Source organism: Oncorhynchus mykiss, chromosome 1 (assembly GCF_057628025.1).
Source record: "Oncorhynchus mykiss isolate SJ-2025 chromosome 1, ASM5762802v1, whole genome shotgun sequence".
Lineage (NCBI taxonomy): Eukaryota > Metazoa > Chordata > Actinopteri > Salmoniformes > Salmonidae > Oncorhynchus > Oncorhynchus mykiss.
In genome coordinates this window covers 50,022,515-50,050,424 of record NC_143022.1, presented here as the reverse complement: position 1 = coordinate 50,050,424, position 27,910 = coordinate 50,022,515, and the positions used below count along the sequence as shown (strand labels likewise).

At 43.6% G+C, this 27,910-nt stretch overlaps 2 long non-coding RNA genes across 2 annotated transcripts; both read right to left on the bottom strand.

The window, feature by feature from the left end:
- Positions 1 to 30: 30 nt before the first annotated feature.
- Positions 31 to 3,606, bottom strand: LOC149985551 (uncharacterized). Its single transcript, XR_016495493.1, has 3 exons — positions 3,539 to 3,606; positions 3,166 to 3,303; positions 31 to 569 (listed from the first exon to the last, which is right to left on the bottom strand). It is a non-coding gene; the product is annotated as an uncharacterized LOC149985551 (long non-coding RNA).
- On the bottom strand, positions 3,607 to 27,910 carry LOC118964788 (uncharacterized). Its single transcript, XR_016495492.1, has 5 exons — positions 27,762 to 27,910; positions 4,882 to 4,926; positions 4,693 to 4,746; positions 4,030 to 4,296; positions 3,607 to 3,723 (listed from the first exon to the last, which is right to left on the bottom strand). It is a non-coding gene; the product is annotated as an uncharacterized LOC118964788 (long non-coding RNA).

The following is a 27,910-nucleotide window of genomic DNA, read 5'->3' as shown; positions in this document are numbered from 1 at the left end:
TGTGTAAATAAACACATGCCCAGCCAGTGATCCCAGTTCTTTGGTGTTGTTTATTCTGACATTAGACAAGGGAAGCGCACATACGATGAGAAGCACTTGCAATTACAGTACCTTGTAAACACTATCAATAATAAAAATACATTAATATAAATAAAACATAACGTAATTATTAACTCCATATGTTTCAATCAACCATATAGACGTGCAAAACACGCAAACTTGGCGAATCAAAAAGTATGTGGTTTAAAATGGCAGGACCCTCTGTGTAGGTCTGGCACTGAGATCTCTCCCTGACTTTACTTCCAGGCCCTAGGAATCCCAAGACACTCATGTACCCTGCTGCAAAAGTGCAGAGTAAAAGCTATCAAAATGTAACAACCTTTCTAACAGAGCTTACTGTTTCCTCAAGTTAAACCATAGCCAGGAAGTAGACAACATTCAGGTCCATCACTTCCTCTTATCCTTGTCTTACACAATATCAACCTTTCTCTTTAATAACTTTAACTGGGTCTGGTGCTGCTCTGAGTGGACTTCTGAAGTGGATATCTGATGTGGACACCAGACAACACCTGTGAAGACGAGCACAACAAAAAAAGACCATTCAAATACATCTGCCAAAAGAGAGCACTTCAATGATAATATACTGTACAGTGCCTTCGGAAAGTATTCAGACCCCTTGACTTTTTCCACATTTTGTTATGTTACAGAATTTTTCTCATCAATCTACACACAATACCCCATAATGACAAAGCAAAAACAGGCTTTTAGAGAATTTTGCTAATTTATTTAAAAAAGTAATATTACATTTATGTAAGTATTCAGACCCTTTACTCAGTACTTTGTTGAAGCATGTTTGGCAGTGATTACAGCATAGTCTTCTTGGGTATGACGCTACAAGCTTGGCACACCTGTATTTGAGGAGTCTCTCTCTGCAGATCCTCTCAAGCTCTCTCAGGTTGGATGGGGAGCGTTGCTGCACAGCTATTTTCAGGTCTCTCCAGAGCTGTTAGATTGGGTATAAGTCTGGGCTCTGGTTGGGCCACTCAAGAACATTCAGAGACTTGTCCCAAAGCCACTCATGCGTTGTCTTGGCTGTGTGCTTAGGTGAACATTCGCCCCAGTCTGAGGTCCTGAGCACTCTGGAGCAGGTTTTCATCAAGGATATCTCTGTAGGATAGCTCTGTTCAATTTTGCCTCGATCCTAACTAGTCTCCCAGTCCTTGCCGCTGAAAAACATCCCCAAAGCATGCTGCCACCACCATGCTTCACCTTAGGGATGGTAACAGGTTTCCTCCAGACGTGATGCTTGGCATTCAGGCCAAAGAGTTCAATCTTGGTTTCATCAGACCAGAGAATCTTGTTTCACATGGTCTGAGTGTAAGAACCGACACTGGAGTAGAGAAGCAGGTACGGTTAGTCAAACATTTAATCGGAACAGACATGGACCAAGACAGGAACAGCATCAGCACACGGGTATACAAGGACATATAATAATCAATGCTGGGCCTCCCGGGTGGCGCAGTGGTTAAGGGTGCTCTACTGCAGCGCCAGCTGTGCCACCAGAGACTCTGGGTTCGCGCCAAGGCTCTGTCGTAACCGGCTGCGACCGGGAGGTCCGTGGGGCGACGCACAATTGGCCTAGCATCGCCCGGGTTAGGGAGGATTTGGCCGGTAGGGAAATCCTTGTCTCATCGCGCACCAGCGACTCCCGTGGCGGGCCGGGCGCAGTGTGCGCTAACCAAGGTTGCCAGGTGCACGGTGTTTCCTCCGGCGCATTGGTGCGGCTGGCTTCCGGGTTGGATGGCGCTGTGATAAGCAGTGCGGCTTGGTTGGGTTGTGTATCGGAGGACGCATGACTTTCAACCTTCGTCTCTCCCGAGCCCGTACGGGAGTTGTAGCGATGAGACAAGATAGTAGCTACTAAACAACTGGATAACACGAAATTGGGGAGAAAAAGTGACAATCAACGCTGAAGCGTGGAACAAAGCGGGGGAACAGACAGATATAGGGGAGGTAATGACAGAGGTGATTGAGTCCAGGTGAGTCCAATAATCACTGATGCGCGTGACGGGGGAAGGCAGGTGTGCATAATGATTGTGGCAGGAGTGCGTAATGCTGGGGAGCATGGCGCCCTCGAGCGCCAGGGGGAAGAGCGGGAGCAGGCGTGACATTGAAAGTCTTTAGGTGCCTTTTGGAAAACTCCAAGCGGGTTGTCATGTGCCTTTTACTGAGGAGTGGCTTCCGTCTGGCCAGTTTAAAATAAAAGCCTGTTTAGTGGAGTGCTGCAGAGATGGTTGACCTTCTGGAAGTTTCTCCCATTTCCACAGAGGAACTCTAGAGCTCTGTCAGAGTGGCCATCTGGTTTTTAAATGTTTATTTTTAAAACCTTTATTTAACTAGGCAAGTCAGTTAAGAACAAATTCTTATTTTCAATGACGGCCTAGGAACAGTGGGTTAACTGCCTGTTCAGGGGCAGAACGACAGATTTGTACCTTGTCAGCTCAGGGGTTCTTGGACACCTCCCTGACCAAGGGCCTTCTCCCCTGATTGCTCAGTTTGGCCAGGGGGCCAGATCTAGGAAGTCTTGGAGGTTCCAAACTTCTTCCATTTAAGAATGATGGAAGCCACTGTGTTCTTGGAGATCTTCAATGCTGTAGAAATATTTTGGTACCCTTCCCCATATCTGTGCCTCAACACAATCATGTCTCGGAGCTCTACGGATAATTCCTTCGACCTCATGGCTTGGTTTTTGTACAGACATGCACTGTCAACTGTGGGACTGTATATAGACAGGTGTGTGCCTTTCCAAATCATGTCCAAACAATTGCATTTACGACAAGTGGACTCCAATTAAGTTGAAGAAACATCTCCAAGGATGATCAATGGAAACAGGATGGATCTGAGCTGCATTTCGAGTTTCATAAAGGGTCTGAATACTTATGTAAATAAGGTATTTCTGTTTTTGAACTTGCAAAACATTTTAAAACCTGTTTTTGCTTCATCATTATGGGGTATTGTGTGTAGATTGCTGATTTTTATATATAAACGTAACTAACTATATAAACTGTAACGTAACTAAATGCGGAAAAAGTCAAGGGGTCTGAATACTCTACGAAGGCACTGTATATTTCAGTCACACAGCTCCCCCCCCCTCCCCCCGCTTACTTGATCTGGTTCTTCTGCGCAAAACAACAATGAGTATGAAGATGACGGAGAAAGCAAATAGGATTGACACAATAGTGATTCTTGTTTCCTTGGATAACCTGCCAGTGCCCTCAGGGGTCATTGTGGGGGCAATTGGATCTGTGTGTGGGAGAGGAGGACAGGGGGAGCAGTTGAAGGACAAAGAAAACAAATGATCATCTTCTAACACTGTTAAACACTACTACTATCTTCAGATCAGATTTTTGGAATTTCCTTGATGAACAACAACGAAGTCTCTATCACACACACGAGCAAGAACTCAGTTTCTCTCTTTTATTCTTGGTGCACACGATCTTGAGCTGAGCATTGCTGTTCTGTGGGTTTCTGCACTCACCAGGACTCCAAGCTGAACCTCCGTCTGTTTAAGACAAAACACATATAGAATACCCAGACTGCTGATCTCTGTTATGGAATTTGCTCTTGTAATGTAACATTACCATAAGATGTTTTGTTTGAAATAGAGTTTGAATATTGAATGGAACTCACCCGTCTGATCAGTTGAAACAATGCCGGTGCAATCTGTAATGACAGTACAGGAACGATTAGTTGAAACAATGCTGGGACAATCTGTAATGACACTACAGGAATGATTCCCTACAACAACAGAGAGATGTGCTGGGAAATGCTCATAGCAGTGACTGGTTTGAGACACTGCTCTAAAGCATCACGTCATGCTCTATAATAAACTACAACTTCCAACAGCCCCTTAGCATTAATAATTCACACCTATTACGATTTTCCAGAAATCTGCTTAGTTTGTTCCCTCTGTTGACTATCTATCCTCTTCCCCAGGTTGTACTGTCATGGGTCCTCACAGAAACTCACTGGCTTCGATGACAGGCATGGAGCTGCCTTGGCCCTCAAAGGCTGGCTTGATGATCTTTGAGTCACACACAGCATAGACCTCCTGGCTCTCAACACACAACAAGCATTTTCCAGATGGTGGAGGGGAGGTTGTGGGACAGGGAGGCAGCTTAGCCACTTCACCTCGTGACCACAGGGTCGAATTAGTCGTCAAATGGTCATAAACAGACTCAATATTTGGGCATTGAGTATCGTTACAGAGGTAACAGACAGAGGAGGTCTTCTGAGCTGCAAGTGAGAATACAACAGGAAGAAGAGAGCTAGTTAAACAGAGCCCCCAGACAATATGAAATATCAGTTACTACACTTGGGTCAAAACACGACTATACAGTACTATACTATACATACTCACTGTGCTTTAATATACGAATATAGGAATTATTTTTATGGAATGAAAATGCTCAAATTAAATGGTGAGATCAAGTTGTCACCACTTTCATATTTCACTTTGAAACTTTCACTGACTGATCCGTGTTTCAGCACCAATACTTTGTGAAAATACTTTGTGAAACTGTGACAATCCGGGGGAAGTGACTTATTTAGAGTGTATAAAACAAGGTACAGTATTAATTTAATGTTTACGCCATACTGAACACATGCATGGCAGGCATGAGAACAGCTCACCTTCAATAGAAGTGCCAGATACAGCCCAGCCAGCCAGACATAGAGCCAGGCAGACTGCAAAAATAAAAATCAAGGGTTCACGCATGTGGATGTCACTACAGTACAAACACCCATTCATGGTCTTGTTAACGGTTTCTCACTTTCAGTAATCTATATATGACTAAAACTCAAAACACATTGTTGACTTACTTGGAAGTATCGATCCATTCATGTTTGAATGTTTCTGTGGAGTATCTGCAAATTAAAAAAAAAAAAACATTTAGTCTAAACATTATGTAAACCATTGCTGCCGTTCATCAATCTAATATCCTCAAGAGTACTGAGCAGGTGGATCTAGGGGTGTGGGGTTACAAATATTTTGACAACACAACAATGATTCTGGTCAGGCTCTGGAGACGTGCACATCACGCACCACTCCCTAGCATACTTCTCGCCAATGTCCAGTCTCTTGACAACAAGGTTGATGAAATCCGAGCAAGGGTAGCATTCCAGAGGGACATCAGAGACTAACGTTCTTTGCTTCACGGAAACATGGCTCAATCGAGAGACGCTAACGGAATCTTCACGCATCGCGCCGACAGAAACAAACATCTTTCTGGTAAGTGTAGTAGGATGTCCCTTGGGGGTATCCGTACCTATGTAGGACATGCAAGGGTTAGGTTAATAAACAGGCTGGAGCTAGAACCACGTTGTCGCGCGTCTTTATTTTAGATCATACTACATGGTGTCAGAAGTGGTTTTAAAATTCACATAAACGTGAAGGAGGTACCAAGTAAATCATACATTCAGGCTGTTTCAAAGCAGGGAGGGCACAGTGTTGGAGATAAAACGGAGCATATCATTATTTTGCTAGCTAACGAGCAAGGACTAAGCTACTGCTAACTAAGCAACATGTTGCAAGAGGAAGAAGCTGGCGGGATTTCAGGGTTTGTGACTCCAAGTTCAACGGGCTCTGGCGCAGGCCAGTGGCTAGTGCTGACGGATTTCGCATTAGTCCCCCGGAGAATTTTGTTTGTATGGACATTCAAAACTGGCCAAAATGGATCAGGCGCTTTGAAAGGTACAGGGTAGCATCAGGCTTAAAATGTGAAAAATGAGTCATTTCAAGTTTAATACACTGATCTACTCTATGGGTGATGAAGCCGAGGATATATTAAATGCTTCTACGTTGACCGAGGAAGAGAAACTTAACTACAGTGCCGTTAAAGACTGTTTTGAAATGCATTTTGTAGGGAGACACAACATTATTTTTGAGAGAGCTAGGTTTAATGTGCGCAAACAGCAGCAGGGTGAAACCACGGACAGTTTTATCACAGCTGTTCACAAACTAGCAGAACATTGTCAGTTTGGCGTGCTCAGGGAAGAGCTGATCCGAGATTGGATTCCCAGCTTACCTTGTCCAAAGCTGTAAACCAGGTTAGGCAGAGTGAGACAGTAAAAAGACAGCAGACGATACTGCGCGACAGCAGCTCCTTGTAGAACGAAGAGAGTGAGGAAATACATGCATTTTCATACAGAGCTAAAAAAAACAGAGGGGAACACAGAACAGAGACAGACGTGGAGAAAACAATCACAGACAGCACCAGTAGCTAGTTCAAATGTTTGTCGCAAATGTGGGAAATCCCCTTTCCACAGATGGAAAGATTGCCCAGCAAAGGATGCGGAATGCAAGAAATGTCACAGGAGAGGACACTTTTCAGCTGTCTGTCGATTAAAGCAAATGCATGAGGTCTCAGAGGAGGTACAGCAGGACAGCATCTTTCTGGGAGAAGTAAAGGGAAACAATACTGGCTGGCATTCAGACACTAAACTCAATGGGGAGGTTGTGTCATTTAAACTAGACACTGGGGCAGCAGTGACAGCTATCCCAACTAGGCTGTATAGCTATAGCAGAGATGGCCCTTTGCTCTCTACAAACAAAAAAACTGTATGGGCCCAGTAATAACATTTTACCAGTGGTAGGGCACTTGGTGATTAAACTGGAGAGTAAAAACGAAAGTGCCATCCAGCCTGTCTTCGTCATTGACTCTCTAGCCAGACCGTTGCTGGGGCTGCCAGCAATTGAAGCATTGCAACTCATTGAGAGAGTGAGCGAACTGGAGGACCCAGGTGAGGTTTTCAAAAATAAATTCCCAAAAGTGTTTTCTGGTCTAGGAAGGATAGAAGGTGACTACAAAATTTGCCTGAAAGAGGATGCTGTCCCCTATGCCCTTACCACCCCCCGCCGGGTGCCTATCCCTTTATTGGCCAGAGTAAAGGAAGAGTTGGGGAGGATGGAAGAAATTGGGGCGGTGTCTAAAATAGAGAGTCCCACAGACTGGTGTGCAGGGATGGTGGTGGTCCCAAAAGCCAATGGGGAAATAAGGATCTGTGTGGACATGACTAAATTGAATGAGGCACTCTGCAGAGAGAGACACATCTTACCATCAGTGGAGCAGTCACTGGCTCAGTTGGATGGCTCACAAGTCTTCACAAAGCTGGATGCCCGCTCAGGTTTCTGGAAGATACCGCCGTCATCAGAGAGTAGGGCGCTCACAACGTTTATAACACCGTTTGGCCGTTACTGTTTTAATGTTTTGCCATTTGGAATCGCTTCCGGTCTTGAGCATTTCCAAAGACGCATGTCCCAGCTGTTGGATGGGCTGAGTGGCGTCATAGCCCACGCGGACGATGTGCTCGTGTGCGAAAGGGACAGAGCAGAACATGATGTAAGGCTCACAGCAGTTCTGACCCGACTCCAGGAGACTGACCTGACACTAAATGAAAAATGCACTTTTGCACAATCAGAGGTCTTGTTCTTGGGACACAAAATCAGTGCAGCTGGAATAGAGCCGGACCCAGAGAAGATCAGCGCCATCACAGATATGCCCACACCCCAGAATGTGGCTGAAGTCAGGACCTTCTTAGGCATGGCCACATATGTGGGTAAGTTCCTCCCACAGTTCTCAGATACAACCAAACCTCTGAGAGACTTACTAGCCAAAGAGAATGACTGGTCATGGGGTCACATGCAACAGGTAGCGTTTGACAAAATCAAAGGAGATCTGGCCTCACAGAGAGTGCTGGCCCAGTACCGTCCCCACGCTAAGACAAAAGTATCAGCAGATGCATCATCCTTTGGGCTAGGGGCGATCCTCACACAGATGCAGGACAACATGGAGTGGCGTCCAATAGCATACATCTCCCGAAGCTTATCCGACACAGAGCAAAGATATGCTCAAGTGGAGAAGGAGGCGTTGGAGGCGTTGGCTATCGCATTTGAAAGGCTCAGCCAATACCTTATTGGGCGGCAGTTTACAGCAGAGACTGACCACAAACCACTGTTGGCTCTGTTAGGGAAAAAAGCACTGGACGACTTGCCTCCCAGAGTTCTGCGCTTCCGCCTCAGATTACTGAGGTTCACCTACAAGATGGTGTATGTGCCAGGGAAGGCACTGATCACAGCAGATGCACTCTCCAGGGCCCCAATTAAGCGTCCATTATCAGAGGAGGAGCAATGTCTAGAGGGTGAGGTACAGGTGTCCATTAATGCAATAAGGGACAGTCTACCTGCATCTCAGACCAAACTGCAGCAGATTGCAGAGGAGCAACAACGAGACCACATCTACCAACAGATAGTGCAGCAGTGCAAAAAGGGATGGCCCAGGCAGGAGGAACTGCCTCAGCTGCTGAAGCCCTATTGGGTGCACCAAAGTGACTTCCACTGTAATGGAGACCTTCTCATGAAAGGACAACGGATAGTTATCCCAGAGACTCTACAACCAGAAATGCTAGACAGAGTGCATGATGGACACATGGGGATAACCAAATGCAGACTGAGGGCTCAACAGTCAGTGGCGTTGTCTGAGTACTCAGATTGCCAAGCTAGTGGCCCAGTGTGAGGTCTGTACAAAATGTCAACCTTGTCATCCGGAGCCAATGATGGCAACGGAGCTGCCAAAATCGCCATGGCAAAAGGTAGGGGCGGATATGTTCTATTGGAGAAATGACACTTATCTGCTAGTGGTAGATTACTACTCAAGATACATTGAAATAGCAAAGACGGCCTCCCGGGTGGCGCAGTGGTTAAGGGCGCTGTACTGCAGCGCCAGCTGTGCCATCAGAGTCCCTGGGTTCGCGCCCAGGCTCTGTCGTAACCGGCCGCGACCGGGAGGTCCATGGGGCGACGCACAATTGGCCTAGCGTCGCCTGGGTTAGGGAGGGCTTGGTCAGTAGGGGTGTCCTTGTCTCATCGCGCACCAGCGACTCCTGTGGCGGGCTGGGCGCAGTGTACGCTAACCAAGGTGGCCAGGTGCACGGTGTTTCCTCCGGCGCATTGGTGCGGCTGGCTTCCGGGTTAGATGTGTGCTGTGTTAAGAAGCAGTGCGGCTTGGTTGGGTTGTGTATCGGAGGACGCATGACTTTCAACCTTCGTCTCTCCCGAGCCCGTACGGGAGTTGTAGTGATGAGACAAGATAGTAGCTACTACAACAATTAGATACCACGAAAAAGGGGTAAAAATGTTTTTTTAAATTAAAAAAATAAGAAATAGCAAAGACACCCATAACCACATCAGCTGGTGTTATCAATGGATTAAAGTCAATTTTTTCCAGGCAAGGGGTCGCTGAGGTCCTGGTTACAGATAACGCTCCCCAGTTCTCTGCGAGCTCCTTTTCTGCTTTTGCCGCAGAATATGACTTCATACATGTGACCAGTAGCCCCTACCATGCATAGAGTAATGGTGAGGCAGAGAGAGCTGTGAAAACAGTCAAGGGACTGCTGAAAAAGAACAAGGGTCCATGCAGGGCTCTGTTAGCTTACAGAGTTACACCACTGCATCATGAGCCGTCGCCTGCCGAGCTCCTGATGGGCAGGAGGCTGCGTTCCCCATTGCCTGTCTCGCCGGCTCAGCTTAAACCCCGATGGCCTAACAGAAAGGCCTTCGCTGAGAGGGACAAACGTCTGAAACAAACGCAAACTGGAGACTTTAATCTGAGACACCATGCTAAGGAGAGGCCAGAGCTGACCGAAGGTCAACGCGTGTGGATTACAAACTCAAAGACACCAGCAATAGTGCTGAGGAAAGCGGATGCCCCACACTCCTATGTGGTGGACACAGGCTCAGAAGAGGTACGAAGGTACAAAACACACCTCAGAGCTCTTCCAGATCTACCAGCCACACAGACCGAGGCCACAGAAAATGCACAAAAAGAGGGTGAAGGAGAGAGAATGCTCACAGAGCCAAAAGCGCGCCCAAAAAGGGATGTGAAGCCACCAGAGTGGCTGAAAGACTATGTTACGTGAAGAGAAAACATACTGCTGGGGAACATACCCAGCAAAAAGAGACTACCTAAGTTAATGTTCATACTGTGTGATTTAATGCTTTCATACTGTTTCAGGATGGGAAGTAGCATGTTAGAGAATAATACTGGTTTCCATATTGCATTTCAGTTATGCTTCAGTGGTTATGCATGTTGAGTTCTTGTTCATGGGAGAGGGGAAGATGTAGTAGGATGTCCCTTGGGGGTATCCGTACCTATGTAGGACATGCAAGGGTTAGGTTAATAAACAGGCTGGAGCTAGAACCTCGTTGTCGTGCGTCTTTATTTTAGATCATACTACAGTAAAAAGAGGGGCGGGGGCGTATGGTTAACGAGACGTGGTGTGGTCACAACAACATACAGGAACTCAAGTCCTTCTGTTCACCTGATTTAGAATTCCTCACAATCAAATGTCGACCGCATTATCTACCAAGGGAATTCTCTTCGATTATAAAACACCTTGCGAAAGTATTCGGCCCCCTTGAACTTTGTGACCTTTTGCCACATTTCAGGCTTCAAACATAAAGATATAAAACTGTATTTTTTTGTGACGAATCAACAACAAGTGGGACACAATCATGAAGTGGAACGACATTTATTGGATATTTCAAACTTTTTTAACAAATCAAAAACTGAAAAATTGGGCGTGCAAAATTATTCAGCCCCTTTACTTTCAGTGCAGCAAACTCTCTCCAGAAGTTCAGTGAGGATCTCTGAATGATCCAATGTTGACCTAAATGACTAATGATGATAAATACAATCCACCTGTGTGTAATCAAGTCTCCGTATAAATGCACCTGCACTGTGATAGTCTCAGAGGTCCGTTAAAAGCGCAGAGAGCATCATGAAGAACAAGGAACACACCAGGCAGGTCCGAGATACTGTTGTGAAGAAGTTTAAAGCCAGATTTGGATACAAAAAGATTTCCCAAGCTTTAAACATCCCAAGGAGCACTGTGCAAGTGATAATATTGAAATGGAAGGAGTATCAGCCCACTGCAAATCTACCAAGACCTGGCCGTCCCTCTAAACTTTCAGTTCATACAAGGAGAAGACTGATCAGAGATGCAGCCAAGAGGCCCATGATCACTATGGATGAACTGCAGAGATCTACAGCTGAGGTGGGAGACTCTGTCCATAGGACAACAATCAGTCGTATATTGCACAAATCTGGCCTTTATGGAAGAGTGGCAAGAAGAAAGCCATTTCTTAAAGATATCCATAAAAAGTGTTGTTTAAAGTTTGCCACAAGCCACCTGGGAGACACACCAAACATGTGGAAGAAGGTGCTCTGGTCAGATGAACACACCATACCCACTGTCAAACATGGTGGTGGCAGCATCATGGTTTGGGCCTGCTTTTCTTCAGCAGGGACAGGGAAGATGGTTAAAATTGATGGGAAGATGGATGGAGCCAAATACAGGACCATTCTGGAAGAAAACCTGATGGAGTCTGCAAAAGACCTGAGACTGGGACGGAGATTTGTCTTCCAACAAGACAATGATCCAAAACATAAAGCAAAATCTACAATGGAATGGTTCAATAATAAACATATCCAGGTGTTAGAATGGCCAAGTCAAAGTCCAGACCTGAATCCAATCGAGAATCTGTGGAAAGAACTGAAAACTGCTGTTCACAAATGCTCTCCATCCAACCTCACTGAGCTCGAGCTGTTTTGCAAGGAGGAATGGGAAAAATGTCAGTCTCTCGATGTGCAAAACTGATAGACATACCCCAAGCGACTTACAGCTGTAATCGCAGCAAAAGGCGGCGCTACAAAGTATTAACTTAAGGGGGCTGAATAATTTTGCACGCCCAATTTTTCAGTTTTTGATTTTTTAAAAAAGGTTGAAATATCCAATAAATGTCGTTCCACTTCATGATTGTGTCCCACTTGTTGTTGATTCTTCACAAAAAAATACAGTTTTATATCTTTATGTTTGAAGCCTGAAATGTGGCAAAAGGTCGCAAAGTTCAAGGGGGCCGAATACTTTCGCAAGGCACTGTATATTCCCCCCCAAGCAGACACATCGATGGCTCTGAACGAACTTTATTTGACTCTTTGCAAACTGGAAACCACATATCCTGAAGCTGCATTCATTGTAGCTGGGGATTTTAACAAGGCTAATCTGAAAACAAGACTCCCTAAATTGTATCAGCATATCAATTGCGCAACCAGGGCTGGTAAAACCCTGGATCATTGTTATTCTAACTTCCGCGACGCATATAAGGCCCTCCCCCGCCCTCCTTTCGGAAAAGCTGACCACGACTCCATTTTGTTGCTCCCTGCCTACAGACAGAAGCTAAAACAAGAAGCTCCCGCGCTGAGGTCTGTTCAACGCTGGTCCGACCAATCTGATTCCGAGCTCCAAGACTGCTTCCATCACCTGGACTGGGATATGTTCCGTATTGCGTCAAACAACAACATTGACGAATACGCTGATTCGGTGAGCGAGTTCATTAGAATGTGCATTGAATATGTCGTTCCCATAGCAACGATTAAAACATTCCCAAAACAGAAACCGTAGATTTATGTCAGCATTCGTGTGAAACTGAAAGCACGAACCACTGCTTTAATCAGGGCAAGGTGACCGGAAACACGACCGAATACAAACAGTGTAGCTAAGGCAATCAAACAAGCTAAGCATAGAGACAGTATAGAGACAAAGTAGATTCACAATTCAATGGCACAGACACAAGAGGTATGTGGCAGGGTCTACAGTCAATCACAGATTACAAAAAGAAAACCAGCCCCGTCACGGACCAGGATGTCTTGCTCCCAGGCAGACTAAATAACTTTTTTGCCCGCATTGAGGACAATACTGTGTCACTGACACAGCCCGCAACCAAAACATGCGGACTCTCCTTCACTGCAGCCGACGTGAGTAAAACATTTAAACGTGTTAACCCTCGCAAGGCTGCAGGCCCAGACGGCATCCCCAGCCGCGCCCTCAGAGCATGCGCAGACCAGCTGGCTGGTGTGTTTACGGACATATTCAATCAATCCTTATACCAGTCTGCTGTTCCCACATGCTTCAAGAGGGCCACCATTGTTCCTGTTCCCAAGAAAGCTAAGGTAACTGAGCTAAACGACTACCACCCCGTAGCACTCACTTCCGTCATCATGAAGTGCTTTGAGAGACTAGTCAAGGACCATATCACCTCCACCCTACCTGACACCCTAGACCTACTCCAATTTGCTTACCGCCCAAATAGGTCCACAGACGATGCAATCTCAACCACACTGCCCTAACCCATCTGGACAAGAGGAATACCTATGTGAGAATGCTGTTCATCGACTACAGCTCAGCATTTAACACCATAGTACCCTCCAAACTCGTCATCAAGCTCGAGACCCTGGGTCTCGACCCCGCCCTGTGCAACTGGGTACTGGACTTCCTGACGGGCCGCCCCCAGGTGGTGAGGGTAGGTAACAACATCTCCAGCCCGCTGATCCTCAACACTGGGGCCCCACAAGGGTGCGTTCTGAGCCCTCTCCTGTACTCCCTGTTCACCCACGACTGCGTGGCCACGCACGCCTCCAACTCAATCATCAAGTTTGCGGACGACACTACAGTGGTAGGCTTGATTACCAACAACGACGAGACGGCCTACAGGGAGGACGTGAGGGCCCTCGGAGTGTGGTGTCAGGAAAATAACCTCACACTCAACGTCAACAAAAACTAAGGAGATGATTGTGGACTTCAGGAAACAGCAGAGGGAGCACCCCCCCTATCCACATCGATGGGACAGTAGTGGAGAGGGTAGTAAGTTTTAAGTTCCTCGGCGTACACATCACAGACAAACTGAATTGGTCCACCCACACAGACAGCATCGTGAAGAAGGCGCAGCAGCGCCTCTTCAACCTCAGGAGGCTGAAGAAATTTGTCTTGTCTTCAAAAGCACTCACAAACTTCTACAGATGCACAATCGAGAGCATCCTGTCGGGCTGTATCACCGCCTGGTACGGCAACTGCTCCGCCCACAACCGTAAGGTTTTCCAGAGGGTAGTGAGGTCTGCACAACGCATCATCCAGAAGGCGAGGTCAGTACAGGTGCATCAAAGCTGGGACCGAGAGACTGAAAAACAGCTTCTATCTCAAGGCCATCAGACTGTTAAACAGCCACCACTAACATTGAGTGGCTGCTGCCAACATACTGACTCAACTCCAGCCACTTAAATAATGGGAATTGATGGAAATGTATGGAAAATATATCACTAGCCACTTTAAACAATGCTACTTAATATAATGTTTACATACCCTACATTATTCATCTCATATGTATATGTATATACTATACTCTATATCATCTACTGCATCTTAATGTAATACATGTATCACTAGCCCCTTTAAACTATGCCACTTTGTTTACATACCCTACATTACTCATCTCATATGTATATACTGTACTCGATACCATCTACTGCATCTTGCCTATGCCGTTCTGTACCATCACTCATTCATATATCTCTATGTACATATTCTTTATCCCTTTACACTTGTGTGTATAAGGTAGTAGTTTTGGAATTGTTAGTTAGATTACTCTTTGGTTATTACTGCATTGTCGGAACTAGAAGCACAAGCATTTCGCTACACTCGCATTAACATCTGCTAACCATGTGTATGTGACAAATACATTTGATTAGATTTTTTTTATTTGATTTCCCCAGTCATGAAGGTACATATATTATATTCTAGTAGGCTATAGTCTCGTCCCCACTGGACTGATCATTCCCAGGGGTCTGTTTTAAAAGGGTTCTGAGTCTGTGTGTGGATATCAACCAACCTCAGGGATATCCATTTTAGCCCCATGGTTTCATGTTCCCTCGGCTGTACCTCGCCTACCCTAAAGCTCAGTTTTTTTTTTTCAATTTAAAGTTTATTAAGTTTTCTTGTTTTTCAATCAACCAACAAAACACATTCCACATTCACAGATGTGATAGGCTTTAAAAAAATTAAAAATTAAAAAAATAATACTTTTGAAAAAATAAAAATACAATTAAAATGAATGATAAAGTCAAATAAAAGCATATATATATATATATATATACATATATACATATATACATATATACATATATACATACATACATACACACATATATACACATACATACACATATACATGCATACATACGTACGTACATACATACGCACATATACATACACACCCACACATACGCACACGTACTCAAAAACTAAATTAAAATAAAAACACACAAAAAAAAATAATAACATATAACACTTGCAGCAGCACTATCAAGGTTCTTACCAGCTATTTCAAGCATTCGCTGAGACGACGGGCCAATAGTTCGTTTTTAGGTTTTACAGTACCTTACACAACATGTATCTGCGCATTTCCCTAGTCACCCCGTTCACTCTGTCCAGTTTGAAATATAGTTGAATAGTGGAGACCAGAGTCTATCAAACTTGGGCTGTCTCTTGTGGAGGTCATAAGTGAGCTTTTCAAGAGGAAGAAAGTCAACAATCTGGTCAATCCACATTTTAAATGTAGGAGGGGTATTTGAGGCCCACAATAGAAGAATACATTTCTTAGCAAAGTATGTAATAGTCATAAGCAAATTTTCTCTGTCAGGATCAAGAACAAAGTCCTGCTGGGCATTAAGAAGATAGATACACGGTGTCATATCAAACTGTACCTCTAGTATTTTCTGTGCAGCAGTATGTACAGATTGCCAGAATCTGGCAATCTCCCTACAGCTCCAAAATACATGCATATAGGTTCCACTTTCAGAGGTACATCTTTTACAGTTAGGAGACATATCTGTTTTCATTCTATGGTGTCTCAATGAGTATAATAAAATTTGTACAAAAACTTGTAATTAGATTCTTTCATTTTTACACTGGTAGAGGAGCAGTATACCCTGTCGCAAACCTCCGCCCATAACTCATCACTGATAGTCAGACCAAGGTCCTTTTCCCAGATTATTTTCAAAGGAGTAAAGGAGGAGCTTCCTTTCTCAGAAAGGAGTCTATAGATGTAAGATATTTTGCCTTTAATGGATTGTGCTGTGACAAGAAGGGTTTCAACTTCATTCAACTGAGTTCTAAACCTCCTCTTGGAGGTAAATGAGGAAATTACATGTCTAATTTGAAGATATTTGAAAAAATAGGATCTTGGCACATCGAATTCACTGCAGAGCTCTTGAAAGGATTTCAGTGTAGTGGTTTTCTGATGAAATAGGTCTGAAACGGTCCTGATTCCTAGAGTATGCCAAAGATTAAAGTTGGCCTCCCTCAGGGCTTTTGGCAAGTCTGGGTTGCCCACTATAGGTGAGTGAGAACATATTTGGGAGGAAATGCCCAGGTATTTCTTACAGTCCCGCCACGCTAGTAGGGTGCTGTAAATCACAAAGGTTTTGGCTATGTTGCCCACTTCACTAAAGTTATTAATGAATATAATTGAGCTTAAGGGCAATGAACCACAGGATTGGGCTTCTATCTGAATCCACGTTGACTTTTGTCTGTTTGTGATCCATGTTAGCATGTTGCGGATTTGGGCAGACCAGTAGTACAATTGAAGGGAGGGAAGGGCAAGACCACCCTTAGATTCAGGTTTCGATAGAGTGGAAAACTTGATCCTAGGTTTTTTATTGCCCCATATAAAGTTGGTGATGCTTTGGTTAGTTGTTTTGAAGAAGGAAACTGGGAGATAGCATGGGAGCATCTGAAATAAGTAGTTCAGTCTAGGGAGGACGTTCATACGGATTACATTAATTCTTCCTACTAAGCTAATTGGGAGGGAGATCCAGGTTTGAAGATCGTTCTTGATTCGGTCCAGGAGTGGAAGATAATTTTCCTTAAAAAGGCTATTCAGATCTGGTGTTATGAAGATCCCGAGGTATTGAAACCCCTGTGTTTTCCATTGGAAAGGACAAAGTGTCTTCATAGAGCTGCTGAGTGTAATATTGAGAGGGCAGGCAGTGGATTTGTTAAAATTGATCTTATAACCTGAAAACTTGCCATACTGAGCAATTGTGTCTAAAATGAGAGGGAGGGATTTCTCAGGGTTGGATATGTAGAGCAAGACATCATCCGCGTAAAGCGAAATCTTGTGCTGCAGGCCGCCTGCAGAAACACCCATAATACTTGGATTGCTCCTTATCAGCTCTGCCAGAGGCTCCGCCCCCAACAAGTAGAGCAGCGGGGACAGCGAGCACCCTTGTCTTGTGCCCCGTTCCAGAGGGAATCTGTCAGAGTTCAGTCCATTAGTAGTCACCATGGCATTTGGATGAGAGTATAGTGATATGATCCATTTAATAAAATTTGGGCCCATATTGAACTTTTCTAAGACTGAAAACAGAAAGCTCCACTCCATCCTGTCAAACGCCTTCTCAGCATCCAGTGAAGCCAGCAGGACAGGGGTATTTTGTGCGTTTACTTGATCAATAATATCAAAAAGACAGCGAATGTTATCAGAAGAGTATCTGTCTCTAATAAATCCAGTTTGGTCCGCTTTTATTATTTTGGGAAGAAGAGTGTTTAGTCTTTTGGCGAGCAATTTGGTAATTATTTTATAGTCGAAATCCAACAAGCTTATGGGCCGGAAGGACGAGCAGGATAGGGGGTCCTTGTCCTTTTTTAGCAACACTGTAATGCGAGCTGTGTGCATTGAGTCTGGGAGAACTCCGTTTTTGCAAAAATCCTCCAGCATTGGCATGAAGATAGGGCTGAGCTGGGGCCAAAAAGCTTTGTAGAACTCTCTGGGGAATCCATCTGGGCCTGGGGACTTATTAGGTGGCATGGAGGTAATTGCCTCCAGTATCTCCTCAGGAGTGAAGGGGGAGTTGAGATCTTCCTGGTCGGTCTCTGATAGTTTAGGTAGCGAGATTCCCTCTAGGAAAGAGTGGAGTTCTGCCTCTGTGTGTTTTCTCTCAGAGGTATATAGTTTGCAGTAAAAATCATGAAAAGTTAAATTGATCTTTTTTGGGTCATATGTGACCTCGTCCTCTGCTGTTCGGATAGCCATGATTGTACGCTCTGACTGCTCCTTTTTTAATTGGTGAGCAAGCAATCTACTGGGCCTATTGCTATACTCATGGTATTTCTGTTTAGTAAAGAAAACTTTTTTTTTTTATCTCCCGAGTGTAGTCCAAATTCAGTTTGGCTTTGGCTGCTTTAAGATGACTCCAGGAGGTGCTGTCTAGGGATTGTTTATGTATTTGTTCACAGCATTCCAGCTCCCTCTCAAGATCTAGCCTGTGTGCTTCCATTGCTTTTTTCTTAGAGGAAGCATATGCAATTAGATGACCTCTTAGTGTGGCTTTAGCAGCGTCCCACATTGTGGCCGGAGAAACAGGAGAGTCTTTATTGTCTTGTGTGTAGTTGTCTATCCATGTAGTTACCAATGTATGGAACTCGTCATTTGATAGCATGGAGGTGTTGAATTTCCAGCTCTTTGACCTCGGGATGTTTTTGCAGAGGTCAAAGCAGAGGTGGACAAAGGCGTGATCTGAAAGTGCTATGGGTCCGATTGTACATGTGGCTGAATTTATGAAACTCTTTGGGATAAAAATGTAATCTATACGGGAGTAGGTGTTATGGACATTAGAGTAGTATGTGTAGTCCATAGATGAGCTATTATTCTCTCTCCAGATATCTATCAGTCCCATCTCTTTAGTAAGAGAGTTTAACATCTTTGCAGATCTAGGATTTGTGGTGGGGACTTGAGATGATTTGTCTAGGGTTGGGTTAAGGGTACAATTAAAATCTCCGGCCACCACGCCAAAGGAGACACAATGCTCATTGAACAGGGTTATAATTTTTGACATGAAGGCAGGAGTATCTGTGTTAGGGGCGTATATGTTTAATATAGTAATTGGTTGACCATATAGTGACCCAGTTATCAAAATAAATCTCCCCTCCGGATCAGATATGTTTTTGTCAATTATGAATGGAACATTTTTATGGATAAGTATGGCTGTGCCTCTACTGTTTGATTTGAAAGATGAGAAATACACCTGTCCCACCCAAGCTCTGCAGAGTTTGGCATGTTCAGCATCACAGAGGTGTGTCTCTTGTAATAGCGCAATGTCTGCTTTTTCCTTTTTTAGAGCACATAGTATCTTTTTTCGTTTTATTGCATGCCCTAGACCACATATGTCAGAGTCAAGGCCCGCGGGCCACATCCGGCCCGCAAGAAGGTTTTTTACGGCCCCTGGGATGATCTTGATTTATTATTAGAACCGGCCCGCAGCAAGCCGGCAGCCCGCAGATCTTTTACACGCACCAATACTACATTTCCCACAATGCAAAGGTGACGCACCGAGCAGTAGGCTGCTTCATTTCAATATTTATTGGCACAGCAGTCGTCAGCATCACAGTAAAATTAACTTTCAGATACCCATCAAAAATGGCAAAACGGAAGGTGGATACTGAGAACCGGGGGTTTCAAACAAGGTGGGAGTCGGAGTATATGTTCACGAAGGTAGCTGGAAAACCTGTGTGTCTTCTGTGTGGAGAAAGTGTGGCGGTACTGAAAGAGTATAATCTGAGACGACATTATGAAACGAAACACGCGGACAAAAACAAGAATATGGACATGGAACAAAGGCTACAAAAGGCAGAGGAATTAAAACGAGGCCTCAAATCTCGACAGGCTCTGTTCAAAAAAGCCAAATCACAAGGCCAGGCTGCTGTCAAGGCCAGTTTTATTTTGGCAGAAGAGATCGCTAAATCAGCCCGGCCATTTACGGAGGGGGATTTCATCAAAAACTGCATGATTAAAGTTTGTGACGAAGTTTGCCCAGAAAAAAGGCAACTCTTTTTAAATGTGAGTCTGAGCAGAAACACCATTGCCGAGAGAGTAGACCAGTTGTCCATCAATCTAAAAGAGCAGCTTGTGAAAAAGGGAAAAGATTTTATTGCATATTCCTTGGCTGTGGATGAGAGCACCGACATTTCTGACATTGCCCAGTTGTCAATTTTCATCCGCGGAGTGGACTCCAACCTAAGCGTGACAGAGGAGTTTTTGGCTTTACGTCCTATGCATGGCACAACTACGGGGCATGATTTGTATGAAGAGGTGTCAAGATGTGTAAATGAGATGGAGCTGCCTTGGGAAAAACTCGTGGGTTTGACAACCGACGGAGCACCTGCGATGTGTGGACACAGGAGCGGACTGGTGGCGAAGATACGGGAAAAGATGCAAGAGGAAAACGCGACAGGTGAGCTGACAGCTTATCATTGTATCATACACCAGGAAGCGTTGTGCGGTAAAGCCTTGAAAATGGAGCATGTAATGAGCATCATCACGCGCACAGTTAACTTTATCAGAGCCAAAGGTTTGAATCACCGCCAGTTCAAGGCATTTCTGACGGAGTTAGAAACGGAGCATGGTGATTTGCCTTATCACACAGAGGTGCGATGGCTAAGCCAGGGAAAGGTGCTTCAAAGATGTTTCGAGCTTCGTGAGGAGATTTGTCTGTTCTTGGACAGCAAAGGGAAAGACAACACAACTCCGAGACGAAATGTTTCTGTGTGAAATGGCTTTTCTGTGTGACATTACGAGTCATCTGAATGCAATAAACTTGCAGCTGCAGGGTCGGGATCGTGTCATCTCTGATATGTACAGTACAGTGAAGGCATTTAAAACCAAACTGACTCTGTGGGAGACGCAGATGCGGAAAGAAAATTTGAGCCACTTTCCCAGCTGCCAGACCATGAAAGAGAAGCTCTCTACCAGTGCGTTCCCGAGCACACAGTTGGCTGATAAAATAGGTATGCTTGCCGCTGACTTTCGACGCCGATTTGCTGACTTTGAAGCACAAAAAAGCAGGTTGGAACTGCTCGGTAACCCATTTGCTGTTGACGTGGAAAGCTCACCACCAAACCTCCAAATGGAGTTGATTGACCTCCAATGCAATGATGCACTGAGGGCAAAATATGCGGCAGTGGGTGCTGCGGAGTTCGCCCGTTTCCTCCCCGGCACAATGCCCCAGCTGCGCATCCAGGCTGCTCAAACGTTGTCTATGTTTGGCAGCACATACCTGTGTGAACAACTGTTTTCTTTGATGAACCTGAACAAAACATCACACAGAAGTCGACTTACTGCTGAACACCTCCACTCAATTCTGAGGATTTCTTCAGCTCAGAGCCTTACCCCGAACATTGATGAACTTGTGGAAAAGATGGGACACCACCAAGTATCACCCTCAACCTCAAACAAGTGAACATTACTGTGCAATCACATATTTAGAGTTTTTACTCAGTTCAAGTTTAAAAGTTAAAATGTAATATTTGTTTTCACTGCATGTTACTTCTCCTTAAACAAAGTGTTGTTTTTGATTAATAGATTTTTGCACTTTATTTTTTTGTATTTCAATCCAATTATATTTTAAAAATATTTCAGTTGAGTGGATGATAGAAAATTGCTATTATTGTTTTTTCTTTGAAGTAAATTTAGCCCACTTTTGCTAAAATAGAAAATATAGTCTACTGATGGTGCCTTGAATACCGGTTTCTTTCATTTAATGTTCATGTTATGGGGATATTTATATAAAGGAAATTTGTCTTTTGTGTCTGTTGAAAATTAAAGATTACTGACAGAGCCATAAGAAAATATTGCTTTATTTATCTGATCATATTGTAATATATTTGTTAGGTTTTCAGTAGGTTTTCAGTAGGTTCAATTAGGTTCACTAGACTATATGCGTCATTTAAAATTTTTTCAATGAACATTCGAACAGTCCGGCCCTCGTCTTGTAGCTGATTTTTTTATTTGGCCCTCCGTCCATTTGACTTTGACACCCCTGCCCTAGACCATGGCAGTTCCATGTCAATAGATTTAAGGTACTAGTCATCGTCATCGAGCAGTAATCGAACTTTAGTGCAAGTCATCGCTGGGTAAAAGTGGATAGTAATTACAGCTGCGTTCACATAAAAGGAAAACAAATGGTGTACATAAAATAATAATCTCTGAACACCCCAGCCGAGTTCCCAAACAACTCGACACATCCCGTTGGATCTATTACCCCCCCGCTCAGTCTCAATTCTGTGTTCCGAATAAAACAAAAACCGGGAACAGTTAGCAACGCACGTCGTCTCCCTCTCCCCACCAAAGAAATGCCTCATCCTCTCCACCCCGCATTGAGTAAATAACACAGTTGCCCTCGTCCAGACCACAGTAAAAGAGGGGAGAAAAATAAAATCAATAGCCCAGCCTACATATGCCTCCCCCAAGGGACATAGGGAACCCCAGGTAATAATAGCAACAACAAAAAAAAACAGAGAAATAAAAGTAGGCTGAAACATTAGTAGGCCTAGGTTAGGCTATACAGCCCATCCCTCTCAGTTAAAGGAAAATAAATATAAATTGGACGGCTATAATGACATTTAGGGGGTGGATCTCTGGATATCGGCTATATGTCGTCTTACCTCTTTTAGTAATGGCATTAATCGCATTTAGTCATTGGTCTGTTTCTCATTGGCCAGGATTGTCTTTCAAAAAACGTTTTGCCTCTTCGGGAGTTTTGAAGTGTCGCAAGGCTCCTTGGTGAAGAATCCTGTGCTCGTTTGGGTATTTGAATCCCCCGAAGATGCCCCGGTCAATGGAGTACTTCTTCACTTCGTCGAATTCTCTGCGCTTTCGGCGTATTCCAGCTGACAGGTCCCGGTGCAAAGCGAGTTTGGCGTTTCCCACTGTGATGGTGTTGTTTTTCGCCGCCTGTAGGACTCGTTCCTTGTCGGTGAATCTCAGGAAACGTATGGTGATTGGGCGCGCTGGAGCCACTCGGGAAGTTTGTCTTGCAGGTAGCGGATCAGTGGCATGTTTCCCTCTTCTTTTTCGCCCAGATTGAATAGAACACAATTATTCCTTCGCCCCCTGTTTTCCAGGTCCTCTGTTTTCTCTTCCAGATGCTCTATTTTCTTTTTAGCATATGCTATTGTTTCCATGGCATCTGTCAATAAGTTTTCCATGGATAGGATTCGCCCCTCTGCCTCGTCCAGGCGCCCCGCGTTTATGGTTATCTTGTTGTTGATGTCAGGCAAAGCGTTTTCCAGGATTGTCACCTTGCCCCCTATCGCACTGAGCTGAGAGTTAATGGCATCTAATTTGGTGTTTAGTTCTGTACGTTGGGATCTCAACTCAGAAAGGATGTCTTCGACAGAGTGCGAGGTTGGCATTCGTTGTGCCTCGTGGGGGAGCGGGTTCTCTTGCTCCTGGCTAATGGCGCTAGTTTTTTCTGAAGCTAGCTTCTTCTTGGAGGCTTTTTCCATCGCTAATACTCGAGTCCGGGTAAAAATGTCACCTGTAGTGTCGCCTTTTGTAGCCGCCATGACTTTTTCTTACTAAAGCTAAATGAGTGTGAACTTGGAGTGGAGGTAAGATTAGGAATTGGAAACTACTTGTGCGGAGCTCTTAGTTCATGCGGCCATCTCGTTCAAGGGTCACGTGATCCCCCTAAAGCTCAGTTTTAAACAATGTTAATAGGCCTATTTCCACCTTAATTTATCCTGGTAAATCTTATTGAGGCAATAAAAAAAACTCAAATCCACCTCAGTTGGACATTGCAGATCTATTCTTCTCTTCCGTATTGTAATATGAACCTTTAGACAAGCATGTATGGCATTCCTGACCTGTAGTCTATGCTTTGGTATAACACAATATCACACTCAATTCGTGCAAATATGCATACAAATAATTTCAGCAGATTTCGTGCAGTTGTGTGTGGCTTAATATGTGTGAAAATACTTTTTTTTGTGCTACTTCATTCATAGGAAAATACCTTTTTTTGTGCTACTTCATTCATAGGAAAATACCTTTTTTTGTGCTACTTCATTCATAGGAAAATACCTTTTTTTTGGGCAAACTTCAGAACAATCTTTTGAAATTTATTGGAGCAATGCATTTTGGGCAATGGTGTTGTACACTGTCTTTTTTGTATTCCACATGTTAACAACCCAATATTGTTAATCAAACAGGTTGTCAATGAAATAAATATAATAGCAGCCTTACAGGTTTTATTTTTGTTAATGCCAATGCTGTTTTCTATGCTTGTTTTCGCTTAATACTTTGGGATACTGGTGCTCTGCCTAACATCTTAGGCTTAGGTTGTAACTAAACCCTTTTAAAGCATTTCTCACCATCTATTTACAGAGAGCAATTTTCGTTTTATAACAGGTAGTGTCCATTTATTTACAGTAGGGAATTATTACTTTCTTCAGTGGAAATACAGATTATATATAAAAATGTCAAATATACCAAAGCTAATCAAGCAGAGAACTACAAACATTTAACCAGTTAAAGAAATACATGACAACTAGAATATTTTATTATAAATAATACAAAAGAGTTGGCGATAACAGCACAAACAAAGTGAGTGTGTGTAAACAGTGGGGAGAACAAGTATTTGATAACCTGCAAAATCGGCAGTGTTTCCTACTTACAAAACATGTAGAGGTCTGTAATTTTTATCATAGGTACACTTCAACTGTGAGAGACGGAATCTAAAACAAAAATCCAGAAAATCACATTGTATGATTTTTAAGTAATTAATTAACATTTTATTGCATGACATAAGTATTTGATCACCTACCAACCAGTAAGAATTCTGACTCTCACAGACCTGTTCGTTTTTCTTCAAGAAGCCCTCCTGTTCTCCACTCATTACCTGTATTAACTACACCTGTTTGAACTCATTACCTGTATAAAAGACACCTGTCCACATACTCAATCAAACAGACTCCAACCTCTCCACAATGGCCAAGACCAGAGAACTGTGAAAGGAATCAGGGTTAAATTGTAGACCTGCACAAGGCTGGAATGGGCTACAGGACAATAGGCAAGCAGCTTGGTGAGAAGGCAACAACTTGGCGCAATTATTTGAAAATGGAAGAAGTTCAAGAGGACAATCAATCACCCTCGGTCTGGGGCTCCATGCAAGATCTCACCTCGTGGGGCATCAATGACCATGAGGAAGGTGAGGGATCAGCCCAGAACTACACGGCAGGACCTGGTCAATGACCTGAAGAGAGCTGGGACCACAGTCTCAAAGAAAACCATTAGTAACACACTACGCCGTCATGGATTAAAATCCTGCAGCGCACGCAAGGTCCCCCTGCTCAAGCCAGCGCATGTCCAGGCCCGTCTGAAGTCTGCCAATGACCATCTGGATGATCCAGAGGAGGAATGGGAGAAGGTCATGTGGTCTGATGAGAAGCAAATAGAGGTTTTTGGTCTATACTCCACTCGCCGTGTTTGGAGGAAGAAGAAGGATGAGTACAACCCCAAGAACAGCATCCCAACCGTGAGGCATGGAGGTGGAAACATCATTCTTTGGGGATGCTTTTCTGCAAAGGGGACAGGACGACTGCACCGTATTGAGGGGAGGATGGATGGGGCCATGTATCGCGAGATCTTGGCCAACAACCTCCTTCCCTCAGTAAGAGCATTGAAGATGGGTCGTGGCTGGGTCTTCCAGCATGACAACGACCCGAAACACACAGCCAGGGCAACTAAGGAGTGGTCCGTAAGTAGTGGCCTAGCCAGTCTCCAGACCTGAACCCAATAGAAAATCTTTGGAGGGAGCTGAAAGTCCGTATTTCCCAGCGACAGCCCCAAAACCTGAAGGATCTGGAGAAGGTCTGTATGGAGGAGTGGGCCAAAATCCCTGCTGCAGTGTGCAAACCTGGTCAAGAACTACAGGAAACGTATGATCTCTGTAATTGCAAACAAAGGTTTCTGTACCAAATATTAAGTTCCGCTTTTCTGATGTATCAAATACTTATGTCATGCAATAAAATGCAAATTACTTAAAAATAATACAATATGATTTTCTGGATTTTTGTTTTAGATTCCGTCTCTCACAGTTGAAGTGTACCTATGATAAAAATTACAGACCTCTACATGCTTTGTAAGTAGGAAACCCTGCAAAATCGGCAGTGTATCAAATACTTGTTCTCCCCACTGTATGTGTGTTAGTGTTTGTGTGCATGATAATTTCCAATCATACAACTATCTTCATTCCCCAATTGAATACCTTCCTTGATAACACAAAAATATACTGTATGTATACATTTTTTGGTCCTATCTGGCAACCCTCAAAGTTCAACTTAGCCTTGTATCAAATGCATTATGAAGAAAATGTTCTCATGTATGATGATGGCCTACTTTCTAATAAGGTGGTAGGCCTAATTTGGTGTTTTACGATAAAAAATAAAAAAAGTATATTCTAAACTTATTTTATACAATAGGCTTCATGTCGGTACCAACTTTCATTCAGAAATGGCTAAATAATGATAATAAAATGGTGCTCCCGTAGGCTACATTAACAAAATGGCACTATACCACTGGTTATAATACATATGAAGTAATTGCCATGGGTGGTCAACTGATAATTCCAGCATCGTTTTGATTGGGACAGTATTATTTCGCTGCTTTGAGCCAAGCATGGGAACTCATCTTGATAAATCAATCAATGTCAGATCTTTTTTTTCACTGAATCTCCGTTTGGAGAAACGTTAGCTAAATTGAGGTGAGTGCTCATGATCATTAGTCTAGCAATTGAAAGCAATGCAAATTTTCTCTACACACATAGATTAGGCCTATAGCCTACCTGATGAGCTTCCCTAATGTTATCATTAACTTTCCTGATGCATTTCAGTCACTTAGCCTACTAATGCGAATACACGTGTACACTTTTCCCATAGGCTATTCAAGTCATTTGACATATTCATGTACTGTTTTAAAAAAGGTCCTTCAATAACAATATAGCTGAAAACACTATTGATTTAATTTACTCAATTTATTCTCGAAATTGTAGGATAGTCTACTTGGTGATAGATCATTTAAAATATTATTGTAACAGTAGGCCTACCTACACTATAACCCAACATGCGGTTACTGACCACAATCGATTAAATTAAAAATAAGAAGTGTTGATTAATTTATTTGGCAATGGGGAGAGCACCATGCATGGAAGCGCTGCAGGAAGGCGTGCTGGAAGTGCTGCAGATAGATTGAAATACATATGCCATATAATGACTCACGTCTATAAATCAATGAAATCATTGAAAATGCTACACCAGTATAATTTAGCCACAGAGGACCAATAGCCGATTTTTAAAAAATGCTGTAGATTGTGTTGCCATATTATGAGCGCATTTGCCTAGTCTAGTCGGGAATCCAGCAGTTCGTCAATCGGCAGGCAAATGTAAAACAGCTGACTGTTTACTAGTGGCTGTCAATGAATAGCAGGCAGTAGCTAGAAGGTTTTTCAAAATACAACTGGGGGAACAATTTGTTTGAATAGGTGAGTGCAACTGGAAAATTGTAGATAATGTCCTCATATTGTAGGCATAAATTTTGTGTATCCACTTTTCATTGGAATATATGCTATTGGTTGCCTTTAAGTCATTGGTCGTTCATTGTCTTGATCTCGGTATGCAAATGTTCGCTTGTCATTTTGATCATTTGTGTGATATAAAAAAAATAATCTCTCCAGTCGTGTAAAATAATTTTAGAAAGCCATTTTTTTCCCCTCAGAACGACAAACCCCTCAGACCCTAGTCTTCAGGGCTGAGCCCCGAATGCTATGGAACTTTGGAGACGGCCTCGGCCTGCCCTATACATTATCTGTATCATCAGAAAATACATAAACTGCGCCATAAGAACGAATTCAACATGACAATTCAACATGCGAAAGGCAAAATACTTTTCAATGTTGAAGGGACACAATTAACAGAACTAGATACATTTCTATGAGAATGTAGGACATTCAATTAATCAAATGAAATAGTAAACTCACGTAAATTCGATGTGTGTTGGTTGAACTCGTCTGGAATGCCTTTGGGTCTCTGAAACACTGCCTACGGCAACTTGCATTCAACTTGCTCGCTCTACGCGTATACTCCTTTCCACTCCGAGAAGTTCAGAAATGAATGAAAGTGCGGAAGT